This window comes from Triticum dicoccoides, chromosome 1B (assembly GCF_002162155.2).
Source record: "Triticum dicoccoides isolate Atlit2015 ecotype Zavitan chromosome 1B, WEW_v2.0, whole genome shotgun sequence".
NCBI classification, from domain to species: domain Eukaryota; kingdom Viridiplantae; phylum Streptophyta; class Magnoliopsida; order Poales; family Poaceae; genus Triticum; species Triticum dicoccoides.
In genome coordinates this window covers 530,947,837-530,964,699 of record NC_041381.1, presented here as the reverse complement: position 1 = coordinate 530,964,699, position 16,863 = coordinate 530,947,837, and positions in this window count along the sequence as shown.

Here is a 16,863-nt window from a genome sequence, read left to right as displayed (position 1 = left end):
CCGGAGAGGGCTAGGGTTACACAGAGTCGGTTACAATGGGAGGAGATCTTCATATCGTATCGCCAAGCTTGCCTTCCACGCCAAGGAAAGTCCCATCCGGACACGGGACGGAGTCTTCAATCTTGTATCTTCATGGTCCAGGAGTCCGGCCAAAGGTCTTAGTCCGGCCATCCAGAGACCCCCTAATCCAGGACTCCCTCAATCCCTTTGTTAGAGGGCTCATGTTCCATTATGGGCTAGATTTCCATGATCTAGCCCCGGACTCCTTCCTAAACATCTCGTCGTTCATTGTCGTGTGTGAGGCCTTCCTCCACATCGCCCCACACTTCGGCTTTTGGCTTGAGACCTTCAATGTGAAGCCGAAGGTAATCGACGGGCGACATGCAGAGTACGGAGGTGCTATAATAAGCAAATGTACCAATGTTTTATGGCCAAAGGGTTCATTCCCGAAAGTTTCCGACCTATGGCAACGGGAGTGGTTTTATATTACAGCACCCCGAGGTAGAAAGTGGGCGGTTGTCCTCGCCTTCCGATCCGGTCCTCCGCCACAGCTTGCATCATGGGTCAACAAGGGCCTGGACTGGGGATCGCTTGATGATGTGCGGACATTGCAAAGCCGCATTCAGGATCTCATCGAGAAGGACATCGGTCTTGTCAAACTAATCCAAGTAATGCTAGTACGTCGGGTCCTACCATGCCAGTGACGACCTCTCCATATGTGGGAGTTCAACCTAGAAGGACCGCGAACCGTTCAGCACTTCTTCGGCATGACGCTCGAAGGGATGTATAAATTATTCTTCGAATCACAAAAAAAGGGTCCGGACACTACAGAGGACGCAGGCCTCAATTTCAACCATCCAGATACCCCGGTAAGTACTCAACAACCGAACATATTGCCGTTATGTTTATCATAACATTATTCTGAAAAACCATCCTCGGCCAGGGGTGGATAAAGAAGGTAGAGGATCAGGTGTTCGGCCCCTCTTCCCGAAGATTCAGCGGATCCGGTTTTAACCAGGATGCTGGCTCGCGCGCCTTATCAAGTGTCATCGGGAGAAGGCAAGGGGAGGAGTGGGGAGGTCAAAAGTGGCCTCCATACCGAAGGTACATCACGACCGTATCCGGGGAAATTGGAACTCCCATGCGGAGGACGAATGGGGAGGAGAATCTAATGTCCCCCCCCCCCACACACACACAAGAAGAAAAGGGCCGCCCTTGAAGACTTGAAGGCAAAGGCCTCCAAGCGAGGGAAGAAATCCCTATCAGGAAGCCCTGATCTGGGGGCTATGTTGCCGCACAGCGCCCACAAGGGGGCCAGCCATTAGCCGAGTCATAAGTGAATAAGGGTGTGAAAGATCGTGGATGTCGCCTAGAGGGGGGGTGAATAGGTGCTTTAAAATAATTACGGTTTAGGCTTGAACAAATGCGGAATAAACGTAGCGGTTAATTTGTCAAGCACAAAACCTAAAACAACTAGGCTCACCTATGTGCACCAACAAATTATGCTAAGCAAGATAAGTAACTATGTGATAGCAAGATATATGACAAAGAACAATATGGCTATCACAAAGTAAAGTGCATAACTAAAGGGCTCGGGTAAGAGATAACCGAGGCACGTGGAGACGACGATGTATCCCAAAGTTCACACCCTTGCGGATGCTAATCTCCGTTTGGAGCGGTGTGGAGGCACAATGCTCCCCAAGAAGCCACTAGGGCCACCGTAATCTCCTCACGCCCTCGCACAATGCAAGATGCCGTGATTCCACTAAGGGACCCTTGAGGGCGGTCACCGAACCTGTACAAATGGCGACCCTTGGGGGCGGTCACCGAACCCGTACACTTTGGCAACCCTTGGGGGCGGTTACCGGTACCCGTCAAATTGCTCGGAGCGATCTCCACAACCTAATTGGAGACCCCGACGCTTGCCCGGAGCTTTACACCACAATGGTTGAGCTCCAAGCACCACCAACCGTCTAGGGCGCCAAAGCACCCAAGAGGAACAAGCTCAAGGGCACCAAGCACCCAAGAGTAATAAGCTTCTCAACTTGAAACTTCCACGTATCACCGTGGAGAACTCAAACCGATGCACGAAATGCAATGGCAAGGGCACACGGAGTGCCCAAGTCCTTCTCTCCCAAATCCACCAAAGCAACTAATGCTAGGGAGGAAAATGAGAGGAAGAACAAGAAGGAGAACACCAAGAACTCCAAGATCTAGATCCAAGGGGTTCCCCTCACATAGAGGAGAAAGTGATTGGTGGAAACGTGGATCTAGATCTCCTCTCTCTTTTCCCTCAAAAACTAGCAAGAATCCATGGAGGGATTGAGAGATAGCAAGCTCAGAGAAGGTCAACAGTGGGGGAAGAGCATGAACTCAAAGGATAAGGTTGAATGGGGAAGAAGACCCCCTTTTATAGGAGCTCCCAAATCCAGCCGTTATGCTCACAGCCCGCACAGAGCGGTACTACCGCTCCAAGGAGCGGTACTACCGCTAGGGCGGTAGTACCCCTTCGAAACACAACAGCGAGGAGGCAAAAAGGCCAGAAGAACCGTCGGAGCGGTAGTACCGCTTGACCTCACGGTACTACCACTAGGGGTAGCGGTACTACTGCTAAGGGTAGCGGTACTACTGCTTGCGAGCGGTACTAAAAAAATACATCCGGGCCTACCACCGCAGGACTTGGGACGAGTTTTTGGTCCGGAGCGGTACTACCGCTGTAGGAGCCGCGGTAGTACCGCTCTGGAGCGGTAGTAAAAAATTACATCCGCTCCAATTCGCGGTAGTACCGCTGCAGCCTTTTCAGAACACCAAAACTGCCACAACTTTTGCAAACAGACTCCGAATTTGATGAAACCAAGTTTGTTGGAAAGCTAGAGACAAGGGCTAACACAATCTTGAAAGAAATATCAATAAGAAGCAAATTAGAAAAAGGCCCATAAGAAAATGGTGAGAACCCTTCCTCGGATAAGACCGGTAAAACCTCCAACACCGAACACATCATAGAAGACGCATGCGAACTCCGTTTTCGATGAACTCAAGCTTGTAATCAAGATGACCAAAAGCTCTAAGTCTCACAAAGAGAACCAAACAAGAACCAAGAAACAAGATGCAAGGATGCAATGGTTTGAGCTCTCTACAAACGATACGATCAAGCTACCAACTTGAGAGCCCCCCTTGATAGTACGGCAAACGATCCTATAACCTGGTCTCCCAACTACCACCATGAGACCGGTAAAATAGAAAACCTATCAAGGGAAAACCTTTTTCTCATGGTCCACTTGAGCTAGATGATGACGATCTTGACTCCCTCAAGTTGGACCACCTTTCTTGATTGCATTGGCTCGATGAAGACTAGATGATTGCTCCCCCATAGTCCACTATGGGTGAGCCACTCTTCGGCTCATCTTCACAAGTCCATTGACACCACAATGGACGGCAAGCTTAAAGCACTTGATCTCTTCATGATGCATCACTTGAACTTGCACACCGCATCCTAACCCCACAAAGAACTCTCACAAAGACCATGGGTTAGTACACAAAGCATAATTGACAATGCTTACCGTACCATGGGATCACTTGATCCCTCTCGGTACATCTTCTACGCTTTGTGTGTTGATCAACTTGATTCACTCTTTGACTTAGTCTTGATCAACCTCTCACAAGACCAATATTTTAGGTAATTCCTTGAATAGCACCTTGGTCAACACAAACTCTCCTTGAAACCAACACATGTACTCTAAGAAAAGCCTATGGACAAAACCTTCAAATATAACTCAAGGCAACCATTAGTCCATAGAGATTGTCATCAATTACCAAAACCAAACATGGGGGCACCGCATGTTGTTTCAATCTCCCCCATTTTGGTAATTGATGACAATCACTTTCAAGAGAGTTTATATAAGGAATTATGCATCACCATGCAATGCAACAACCAATAGTGCATGCGAAAGAGATGCAAATGCTAAGGAACAAAACCAAAGCAAGAGGAGATAACTCTCTAAACTTCTCCACAAAACTCTCTTAAACTTCTCCCCCATTGGCGTCGATTGCCAAAATGGGCGAAAAGCTAAGAAGACCAATATAAATTGTGGTCCTCCATAAATTGTGTATTTCTCAAAAAGAGAGTGGAATGCAATACACAAATCCAACGGTAAATACTTGGAGGAACACAAACTATATTGAGGCACAAAGATTGCTAACGAATGATATGCCACAAGGACATAAACAAAGAGAGACACAAGCAATCAAGCAGTCAAAAGATACCAATTGAAAGAACTAGACCAAAGATCCTACGAGCCACATGAATAAAGGATGTTATAATATGCGCAAAGGAGTGTTCTAAACAAACTGGAGAAGCTCCCCATGATTTGTGCACACATAAGAATTTTTGTATTTTGATACAAAGTGCACAAAATAGGATCATAGCTCCCCCAAAATCAATAGAAACTTACAACAAGTGCAAGTGATCATAAAGGAAACTAAGCCTAGCACTTGCAACAAACACATGGTTGAGCAACATGTAAAAGAGGCAACTTAAGAATAGGGTCAACCAAAATGATGTGTGTGAGTCATGGCAAAACACATGAGAGGACTAATATACGGATGAGCATAAGCATCAACATAGTCTCGAATGAATGAGATACACGATGCAAAGCCTTTCATTCTCACACACAACTAAGCAAATGGGTTCACAAGCTTACTAATAAGCATATAAAGAACATATGCTTGTGACAACCCGTGGTGAAGATAGAAAAGGAAAGCCTCATCAAGACGAGGGATACCAATTAAGATGGCAAAGGCCTCGTCAAGACAAGCATGAGGAAATAAACTTCACCACACAAGAGTGCATCAAGATGCAACGATAGAGGACACGCACTCAAGACAAAAGCTTTCACGGAGCCACCAAAGAAATAACATAAGAAAGACAATGTGGACGTGAAATAAAGGATATTATCTAGAGATGTAATTTCTCTCAAGTGTACACGGTTCTAGGTAGATGAAATCATGATGATATATATCTACAAAGAAGGATGTACACCCAAGATAGTTACAACATGAAGGAACAAGATATCCAAAAGGAAGTCATACGTATACCAATAAGATATTTGCTTGGAAGCATAGCCCAAGGCTAGAAATGGACTTATTGTATAAGTGAATTCCTACCACACAACCATCAAAGACATCACAACTAGCAGCAAGAGATCATTGTTGAGATGCTTTGAGATGGGAAACAAGTATCACAAGAACTAATCAAGAAATTCATGCCATGATGCAACCTACACAAGGTTGAATATAAGAGGTGTATGCATGAGTTGATACTTGTTACCGAGATAGCATTGAAAGTATGTAGTAGATACCAATTAAAGGTAGATATAGGATCATTGATCATCCTAGCTTGACTCCAATAAGCACATGGTGACACCACCTTCCTTGTGAGTGAGCCGAGCATCCAATGCATCTCCAATTGCTCCTAGAACAACAACACAAACAAAATGGTACCCAAACTCATTGGGACCAAAGGGTTAGAAACATCAATACATAGGACAATCTCCACATAAATATGTGCAACTAGATATGAAAATGAATTTCATACACATCTCATCCGATTTGAGACTTAGTGGAGATTCCCCTATATATTGAGTCAAAGAAAGAAAGCATGCCAAATAAAATACATGAAGTAAACATGCATGCTCAAGACTTTCAAAAACCGAAACCAAAAGATAAAGAAATGCCAAGTGAAAAGGATACCAAATGGAGAAATCATCACTTGGAAGGTATCATTAAATATACATCAAGGAATGAGATATCCATTGATACACACTAAACTAAAGATGTCAAACTCCCAAAGAGAGGATGGTTCCAAACAAACCAAGCTCTCAACAAAGTTTCATGATGGCACAAAGTACCAAAAAGAAATGGCTTGCCTTCCACCAACACACACCTGATAAGGATCACAAGAAGAGTGTTCTAAAGAAAATAGGATAGCTCCCCCACGAGTTGTGCACTATAGAGAATTTGCTTTTGAATACAAAATGCACAAGGTGGGATCACCACTTTCACTATATCTAGAAAACACTAGACAGGAACAAGAAATAACAAGATCCACAAGTGGTATGGAAGACAATGGGAGTTGACACAAACCTTGGCAAGAGAAAAGGCAAATAAAAACAAAAGCCAATGTAAAGATGATCAATAAATTCTACCACACATAAGTGACTACCAATTGTCAAAAGACAAGAAGTATTTGGAAATAATTCCCGGTGGTAGATAACAAGGATATCCAACATCATCTTCACAGCAAACACAAGCAAATTGCCACTTGTAGAGCTAACATGTCACCTAGGAACAAGATAATCTATAATATCAATTGTAGGTGACAATATCTCAAATGTACACATTTTCTAGGCTTGTAATATGCACTTAGCATATTACTCCCCCATAATGTGATACCAAAGAAAAGTTAACAAGAGGTAATAAGAGGATCCAATGAGAGATAATTAATGGACTATTTAGAATTTGAATTTCTCATGAGAGATATACCACCTAGCGACTAGATAATCTTGTAATATCAATACTAGATGGTATTCCTCATGTACACACATTTATAGGATTGTGAGGTGCACAAAGCACATCACTCCCCCAAAATGGGATGTTCCATTAATCTCTCACATGAGCCAACTAGGATACACACAAGAAGCAAAAAGGCTCAACGCATGACACACACGTACATGATGTGCAAACCAACACACACATACTTGATTGCTCAAGATAAGCAAGTTGGAAGCACAACATATACAAACACATGCAAGGAACAAAACCAAAACATGCATGGGGTAAAGTAACTTTCAAAGTAAACAATTTAAGTACAAGTTACCGCAAGGAGGCACATTGGATATAAGATAGAAACTTGATAATCCAATTGACTTAGCTTGAGACAAAAAGAATGATCAAGTCCCCTTAATTCTTCATAAAGTAGCCAAGTCTCCAATGCCCTCCAACAACACCTATTGATCAAGTTTGAGCTTGTTGGTCCCCAACCAAGTTGGGTCCTAAGAGGTTAGTCACAATAGCCTTGGCAACCCAAATGGTTCTTTTCTTGACACCACTTTGAGTACCAACAAACTTGGCAAACACATTGACAACCTTATCCTTCCCAAGAGAATAGATATCATCAATAGTAATTGGGTTGGATAAGTTACCACTAGTGCATGAAGAAGCAACGTGGCCTTTCTCATGACATAAGTAGCAATGTCTACTCGTCACTTTCTTCTCACTTGATTTCTCAACAAGAGAAGCATTAACTTGAGTCTTCTTGGGAAGAGGCCTTTCTTCAACTTGAGGTTGAGAATGAGATTGAACTTGTGCCCTCTTCCCTTGTTGCTTGACACTAATGGCCTTCTTCTTCAATGGGCAAGATCTAACATGATGCCCTTCTACTTTACACTTGAAGCAAACAATCTTGGCCGAATTCTTGACTTGTTCTTGGCCCTTCCTTTTGTTCATCTTGGACTTCTTCTTCTTATTGGAGTTAAATCCAAGTCCACCTTTGTCATTGGGGGATTTTTGCACACTCAAGATATTGTTGAGTGTGGATTTCCCTTGATGACTCTTTTCCAAGTCTTTCTTCAAAGAAGTGACTTGGGCCTTGAGCTCTTTGATTTCCTCTACATGGTTAGTCTCAACACAAGTACTAGAGGAAGTATAAGCTTCATCGTTAGAGCAACAAGGCAAGGAAAGCAATTCATCACAAGATGTACCAACATTGTGAGTAGAAGAATTACAAGGACTAGCTAATGGCAATATACTATCTTGACTAGAAGTAGTGCTAGTATCCACATGAGGCTCACTAGATGTTACCTCAGCAATCATGGCCTCATGAGCTATCTTTAGCACACTATGGGATACTAGAAGATCATCATGAGAGCTTGAGAGCTTTTCATGACTTTCTTCCAATTTCCCATAATTGCTAGATAGCACGTCAAGTTGAGCCCGTAGCTCAACATTCTCCTTCAAAATGGATGATTCACAAGTAATAGAGTTAGTAGCACAAGCATCATCATTTACAACAATAGGAGAGGACAACTTGGAATGCTCTTTTAAATAAGAAGCTTCAAGTTGGGCATGAGACTCGGTGAGTTTGATGAGCTCACCCTTGATGACCCTTGAGCCATTTTCGAGGTGCTCAAAATCCTCAAGAAGTCTAGCATGAGAAACTTCAAGCTTAGCATTTCTAGTTTTGAAATCATTGTCCACCTCAAGAGCTCTATCATGAGATTCCCTCACTCTAGATAATTCTAGAGCAAAAGTCTCCTCAAGAGATTTAGAGGTGGTTTGTTCATGTTCAAGAGCTTGAGATAGCTCCGCGATCTCATTTGCGTAATCACGCTCAAGAGCTTCCATTTTCTCAATGGTGACCTCATGCTCCTCTAGACGAGATTCCAACTCCTCAATGTATTTCTTGCCATCAATGGCAATGGACATTATTTCCATGAAGTTGGAAGGAGCAATTTTATTTTTATGAAGATCTTTAAAAATCATTTCCCCCTTAATTTTTAAGGAGGCAACAGTATCATTCTCTTCATCATTATCCTCATCATCATTAGCATCAACATCATCATCAAGAGACATATTGGGGTACAAAGTAGGAGATACCTTTGACGCCTTAGCCATAAGGCAAAAAGCAATAGATGATGATGTAGGATCCCTTGAGGCACCATTAAACACCACATCTTGTTCCATGGAGTGTTCGGTTTCCTCTACATTGTTAGCACAACAATTCGAGGAAATAGATGCATTTTTATCATGGAAACAAGACATAGCAAGCATATCATCATGAGATTTAGTCGAGCAATTTCTACATGATATGCAAGGACTATCAACACAAGCATGTGAAACATTTGGAGTGCTCGAAGTGTTAAAGTCCAAAGAAGGAGCATTGCAATAATATAGTGATGAAGGATCATCCACAATAAGCATACTATCATCATTGCAATGACCAACACTACTCACCATATCATTACCTTGTGGAAAACCACATGTAGGTGAAGTAGAAGAAGTTGAGAAGACTATACGGCCGGAGGTGGAGGGAGAACAATCATCCCAACAAATATTGGACACACCATATTTATCTTGAAGCTTCGTCCACAACTCATGAGCATCCCGGAACGACATGAGTTGAAATATAACTACATTGCTCAAAGCATCAAAAAGAACATTAGAAGCTTGAGCATTGAGATAAGAGTTTTTCTCATCCTCTAAAGATAATCTTTGGGGATCCTTTGGAGGAGAAAAGCCCATATCTACAATTTGCTCTAAATTTGGGTCCATGACCCTAAAAATATTAAGCATGCGAATTACCCAAACATCAAAATTTGTGTCATCCAAACTAAGAGTGTCAGAGAATCCTAATCCCCTAGTCGACATCTTTACTCTCTAGGCGGTAAAGCCTAATAAAGAGAGACGAGGCTCTGATACCAATTGAAAGATCGTGGATGTCGCCTAGAGGGGGGTGAATAGGCGCTTTAAAATAATTACGGTTTAGGCTTGAACAAATGCGGAATAGACGTAGCGGTTAATTTGTCGAGCACAAAACCTAAAAAAACTAGGCTCACCTATGTGCACCAACAACTTATGCTAAGCAAGATAACTAACTATGTGATAGCAAGATATATGACAAAGAACAACATGGCTATCACAAAGTAAAGTGCATAAGTAAAGGGCGCGGGTAAGAGATAACGGAGGCACGTGGAGACGACGATGTATCCCGAAGTTCACACCCTTGCGGATGCTAATCTCCGTTTCGAGCGGTGTGGAGGCACAATGCTCCCCAAGAAGCCACTAGGGCCACCGTAATCTCCTCACGCCCGCGCACAATGCAAGATGCCGTGATTCCACTAAGGGACCCTTGAGGGCGGTCACCTAACCCGTACAAATGGCGACCCTTGGGGGCGGCCACCGAACCCGTACACTTTGGCAACCCTTGGGGGCGGTTACCGGTACCCGTCAAATTGCTCGGGGCGATCTCCACAACCTAATTGGAGACCCCAACGCTTGCCCGTAGCTTTACACCACAATGGTTGAGCTCCAAGCACCACCGACCGTCTAGGGCGCCAAAGCACCCAAGAGTAACAAGCTCAAGGGCACCAAGCACCCAAGAGTAATAAGCTTCTCAACTTGAAACTTCCACGTATCACCGTGGAGAACTCAAACTGATGCACCAAATGCAATGGAAAGGGCACACGGAGTGCCCAAATCCTTCTCTCCCAAATCCCACCGAAGCAACTAATGCTAGGGAGGAAAATGAGAGGAAGAACAAGAAGGAGAACACCAAGAACTCCAAGATCTAGATCCAAGGGGTTCCCCTCACATAGAGGAGAAAGTGATTGGTGGAAACGTGGATCTAGACCTCCTCTCTCTTTTCCCTCAAAAACTAGCAAGAATCCATGGAGGGATTGAGAGATAGCAAGCTCAGAGAAGGTTAACAATGGGGGAAGAACACGAGCCCAAAGGATAAGGTTGAATGGGGAAGAAGACCCCCTTTTATAGGAGCTCCCAAATCCAGCCGTTATGCTCACAGCCCGCACAGAGCGGTACTACCGCTCCAAGGAGCGGTACTACTGCTAGGGCGGTAGTACCCCTTAGAAACACAACAGCGAGGAGGCAAAAAGGCCAGAAGAACCGTCGGAGCGGTAGTACCGCTTGACCTCACGGTACTACCGCTAGGGGTAGCGGTACTACTGCTAAGGGTAGCGGTACTACTGCTTGCGAGCGGTACTAAAAAAATACATCCGGGCCTACCACCGTAGGACTTGGGACGAGTTTTTGGTCCGGACCGGTACTACCGCTGTAGGAGCCATGGTAGTACCGCTCTGGAGCGGTAGTAAAAAATTACATCCGCTCCAATTCGCGGTAGTACCGCTGCAGCCTTTTCAGAACACCAAATCTGCCACAACTTTTGCAAACGGACTCCGAATTCGATGAAACCAAGTTTGTTGGAAAGCTAGTGACAAGGGCTAACGAAATCTTGAAATAAATATCAATAAGAAGCAAATTAGAAAAAGGCCCATAAGAAAATGGTGAGAACCCTTCCTCGGATAAGACCGGTAAAACCTCCAGCACCGAAAACATCATAGAAGACGCATGCGAACTCCGTTTTCGATGAACTCAAGCTTGTAATCAAGATGACCAAAAGCTCTAAGACTCACAAATAGAACCAAACAAGAACCAAGAAACAAGATGCAAGGATGCAATGGTTTGAGCTCTCTACTAATGATACGATCAAGCTACCAACTTGAGAGCCCCCCTTGATAGTACGGCAAACGATCCTATAACCCGGTCTCCCAACTACTACCATGAGACCGGTAAAATAGAAAACCTATCAAGGGAAAACCTTTTGCACATGGTCCACTTGAGCTAGATGATGACGATCTTGACTCCCTCAAGTTGGACCACCTTTCTTGATTGTGTTGGCTCGATGAAGACTAGATGATTGCTCCCCCATAGTCCACTATGGGTGAGCCACTCTTTGGCTCATCTTCACAAGTCCAGTGACACCACAATGGACGGCAAGCTTAAAGCACTTGATCTCTTCGTGATGCATCACTTGAACTTGCACACCGCATCCTAAACCCACAAAGAACTCTCACGAAGACCATGGGTTAGTACACAAAGCATAATTGACAATGCTTACCATACCATGGGATCACTTGATCCCTCTCGGTACATCTTCTACGCTTTGTATGTTGATCAACTTGATTCACTCTTTGACTTAGTCTTGATCAACCTCTCACAAGACCAATCTTTTAGGTAATTCCTTGAATAGCACCTTGGTCGACACAAACTCTCCTTGAAACCAACACATGTACTCCAAGAAAAGCCTATGGACAAAACCTTCAAATATAACTCAAGGCAACCATTAGTCCATAGAGATTGTCATCAATTACCAAAACCAAACATGGGGGCACCGCATGTTCTTTCAGGGTGTTTTGTAAGCATACCCCGTTCTTTTCCTTTTTGTGAGAGTAATTTTTGAAACGCATGTTTTGCAGTTCGGCCTACAGCCTTCCTCAACAATCTTTGTCCTCGGGGGATCTTCTTCCGGAGATGGTGGAGAGCAAAACGCCTCCTCATACTTCCACGCCCCATAAGGTGGAGGACCCCGAGGTGTCATCCTAGAGGATCTCTCCCAATCCGCAAAGGAGGATAAGGCCAGAAGGCGGTTCTTCGGCCGCCCGAGGTTCGGGGTGTTCAGCTCCTAGAGAGACCGAAAACAAAAGCCCCGGACTATCCGATATACAGCTGGATATGTTAACGGGCCTTTTGCGGCAAGTGCCTATCTCAGAGAAAATCGTACCTTAATGGGTACGGTGATTAAGAGGATTTCGTCCGCAAAAAGCGAACTGAATGAAGCTTTCATGAGCCTGCTAAGAGGCTTCGAGGTATGTAACTTTTTTAAATTGTACCGTAAACACAAGGTGCACCGTGTATAGATAGTAGCCCCTAAGACTCTGGTTGCCATCCTAACGGGGCAATCAGAGGATCAAATAAGATAAACAAGCTTAGGGAATGATTTTGCCAGTTTTCGTACACAGGCGGCTGCAGCCTCGACAACTGCCCGGGCTGCTGAGTATGCCGAACTGAAACGGAAGCTTGATGTGGTGGATGATGACATCACACTTGTTAACAAGTGGCTTGACGAGGCGCATGGTATGTCACTGGGGCAGTTAGTAAGTATAAATAGGGGCATGATGCTGAAATTTATAACAAGCTTAACTACAGATGGTGCGGCCGCCGTGGAGACCCTTCGGGCTGAGCTTGCCCGGGCCAAGGAGCAAGCCAGGATAAGCAACACAGCTACCAAGAAGGTAGCTGGTTAATTAAAAGCTGAACAGGCTGCTCATCGCCAGAGTGAGGAGAGAATAGCCAACATGGCTCTTGAGCTAAAGGATGCCGCTGGCCGATATGAGCTTCTCGAGAGAGAGAGAACCAAGCAAAAATGGCTGACCTTGAGAAGGCCTTACAAGCGGCAAAGGAAATCTGGTCTATTTGTTTCGATGTTTGTTTTAATTGCGCTGTGGTTTTCCATTGCCATCCCTGATTTCGGATGTGCCGGGATCGCTGGTGCTGCTACGGGCCAACCAGCTGTCCTCACCCGCGCAAAAGCAGGTCATGAGAATAGTTAGGGCTGCCATTGTCCTTGGCTTTCCCTGGCCGAGGTGTCTGGCCAGCCATTCGTCCCGAACACTCTGTTTGAAATCTGCTAAGGCTTCGGCGTTCGGACAGTCGACGATTTGGTTCTTCTTGGTGAGAAATTTGTTCCAAAGCTTATGGGCTGACTCTCCAGGTTGTTGGGTTATGTGACTTAGATCATCTGCATCCGGAGGTCGGACATAGGTCCCTTGAAAATTGGCCCTGAAAACATCCTTGAGTTCTTCCCAGCTTCCAATGGAGTTTTTGGGGAGGCTTTTCAGCTAGTGCTGAGCTGGTCCTTTCAACTTGAGGGGTAGGTATTTGATGGCATGGAGATCATCTCCGCGAGCCATGTGGATGTGAAGAATAAAGTCTTCTATCCAGACCGCAGGGTCTGTTGTTCCATCGTATGCCTCGATGTTTACGGGTTTAAACCCTTCTGGAAATTCATGATCCAGCACCTCATCGGTGAAGCACAGGGGGGTGCGCAGCGCCCCTGTATTTGGCTATGTCGTGGCATGGGTCCGACGGTTGTAGTGTTCGGTGTTGGTTCCGAACTGGTAAGTGACCGGCATAGTCGGTTTGATGGCCATGATCCTGTGTAGGAGCACGCTCCCTAGATCCGTAGATGGACCTGGTTATGCCAGCTCTTTTGTCCAGGTGCTCATGTAAATCGTGTTTCTGGTACTTGGTTGCAACCTCCCTTCCTTTATGGGGAGGGAGTGCGGGTTTGTGTGCGGCGTTGTTAGCCGCTCTATCTCGGCCACGAGTTGGTCGATCTGGCTGGTCGGCCGTATTGTTTTTCAGCGGTATGGGCATGATAGCCTCATCGTCAAATTCGGGCAGCAGTTTACGTTTGGGATAGCTCTTTGTTTGGCGATGACCGGCGTATTTTTCCTCAGTGTCCAGCACTTTGTTCCATCTACCATTGAGTGTATCCTGTGCGGCTTTAAGACGTTGCTTCTGCTTCTTCAAGCTCCTCGCGGTGGCGATAAGTCTCTGGTGGAGGCGCTCTTGTTCCAATTGTTTTTCCAAGACGATGAATGCATCGTCACCCAGACTGATCTCCTCTTCGGAGACAGGTTGATAACTGGTGTCTTCGGTATCGCTGTGCTCGGGCAACGGCCCTGGACTGTGTTTGCCGTCTCCTTGTTCGTCCTGATCCATTGCTTGGTCTGCGAGGTCTTCATTGTCTTCGACGTCGTCCGGGGTGTTGGTTTCTCTTGTGTCGGCATTGCTGTTTTTACCATGGCGAGGTTTAGAGCAGCGCTGCTGATGTCGGCGCTTTGGCAGCTTCTCAGGAGGTTTGTCCTCAACTGGATCCTTTTTATCTTCGCCATTGTTTTCTTTGGGTGTGTCCACCATGTATATGTCATATGAGAAGGTGGCTGCCCAGCGCCCTATGGGCGGTGGTTCATGTTCTTCTCTGGCATCATCGTCCATACCGTCGATGTCTTCGGAGTCGAGATCAAGCATGTCGGTCAAATCGTCGATAGTGGCTATCAAGTGGGTGGTGGGTGGGTAACGAAATTCTTCGTCGTCTGCTCCCTACTCAAGCCGGACATAGTTCGGCCCTGAATCTCTTGACAAGGAGAGAGGTTTTAATGAGTTTAATACATCGCCCAAGGGCGAGTGTTGGAAGATGTCCGCGGAGCTAAACTCCAAGATCGGCGCCCAGTTGGATTCGATGGGCGAGAATACACGTGGTTTGGAGCCTATGGCCGGAGACGAGTCCGAGGTTCCAATGACACAGGCCTCGTTGGAGGTCAGATCTGTGTTCGGCTCTAGCGTCGTTGAGTCTGCGGCTTCCGTGGTGGGGTCCATCCTCCCGTCCTCGGATGGCATGATCTGCACTGGATCTAGGGCCAGGACAGTTACAGGTGTTGTCTCCTGCGCATGGTTCGATGACAGATTTAAGTCATGTTCATCGTAGCTACAAGGTGCGGCTATCATGGGTTCGAATCCGTCGAAGACCAAGTCTCCACGAATGTTGGTGGTGTAGTTCAAACTTCCAAATCTGACCTGATGGCCAGGGGCGTAGCTGTCGATCTGCTCCAGATGGCCAAGCGAGTTGGCCCGTAGTGCGAAGCCACCGAATACGAAGATCTACCCGGGGAGAAAGATCTCACCCTGGACCGAGTTGTTGTAGATGATTGAAGGAGCCATCAAGCCTTATGATGACCACGCAGTGGAACTCTCAATGAAAGCACCAATGTCGGTGTCAAAACCGACGGATCTCGGGTAGGGGGTCCCGAACTGTGCGTCTAAGGCTAATGGTAACAGGAGGCGGGGGACACGATGTTTACCCAGGTTCGGGCCCTCTCTATGGAGGTAATACCCTACTCCCGGCTTGATTGATCTTGATGATATGAGTATTACATGAGTTGATCTACCACGAGATCGTAGAGGCTAACCCTAGAAGCTAGCCTATGATTATGATTGTTCTTGTCCTACGGACTAAACCCTCCGGTTTATATAGACACTCGAGGGGGCTAGGGTTACATCAGGTCGGTTACAGAGAAGGGAATCTACATATCCGAATCGCCAAGCTTGCCTTCCACGCAAAGGAGAGTCCCACCCGGACACGGGACGAAGTCTTCTATCTTGCATCTTCATAGCCCAACAGTCCAGCCAATGTATATAGTCCGGCTGTCCGAGGACCCCTTAATCCAGGACTCCCTCAGCGACCAAATAAGAGGCGATGGGAGGGTAATGAATGCAGCTACTGTTTGGGTTCATCGTCTGGCTTAAATAAATGCGCAACATCACGTGTACCCGCGGGTGCACAAATTGTAACATACGTGTCTGCTTAAGTGGGTGTCACGTAACTGGTGTGTGTGTGTATGAGATTCTGAGAGACATAGTGCGTGTGTGCAACTCTACTCTACGGACATGTACTCAACCTTTTGCATCAGGATATAAGTATAATGGTGTTTACTTTAGCTAGTGATTTACGTGGCCATGTTAACGTGGTTGTGTAAAAAAATGTCACTTCCTGCTCGTGATTTGCATTATATAATTACAAGCAAGATGCTCGTGCATTACACGGAACATCAATATGCATTTTGTACAAAGCACCTATTGTGATTGACCCATGCAGGAGTAATCCCATGTGCAAAAACTAATGATATCTCGAGAATTTTATTGGAAAACTAGTATCTCGAGAATGTCATCAAAAAAATGAAAGATGAGAGATAAGGTGAGGAGGAGTGGAGCGTGGTGGTGACTGGTGGTCGGAATGGGCGGAGGCATGGGGATGGACGACGCCAGCAGGCGGCAACGGCCACCATGCTAGATTGTTCCAGAGACTACCTTTTTTAGTTGCTCCGCAATGAGGTTGTGGGAGATAAGGATGTGGAGAGAGGTGCGGGTATCTTTTGTAAATTATCATAGTTTGCTTTCTATCCATCAGATATAGATCAAATGATTTATATTACAAGATGGCAGGCACACCATCATCACCAACTCGGTTTTTTATAAGGGTACAAATGATAAGTTTGCTAACTACTAAAGTTAAGTGGAATTAGTCCATGTTATACAAGTAAATTAAGGTGATTGTTTATCATTCGGGTAAGGTTGGATGAAGGGTGGTAGGAACAAATGCTCCGCCTAGAGCATGTGTGTGTGAGATGGAGTCTTAGTGTGTGTGTGTGTGTGTGTATTTGTGGGTGTGTG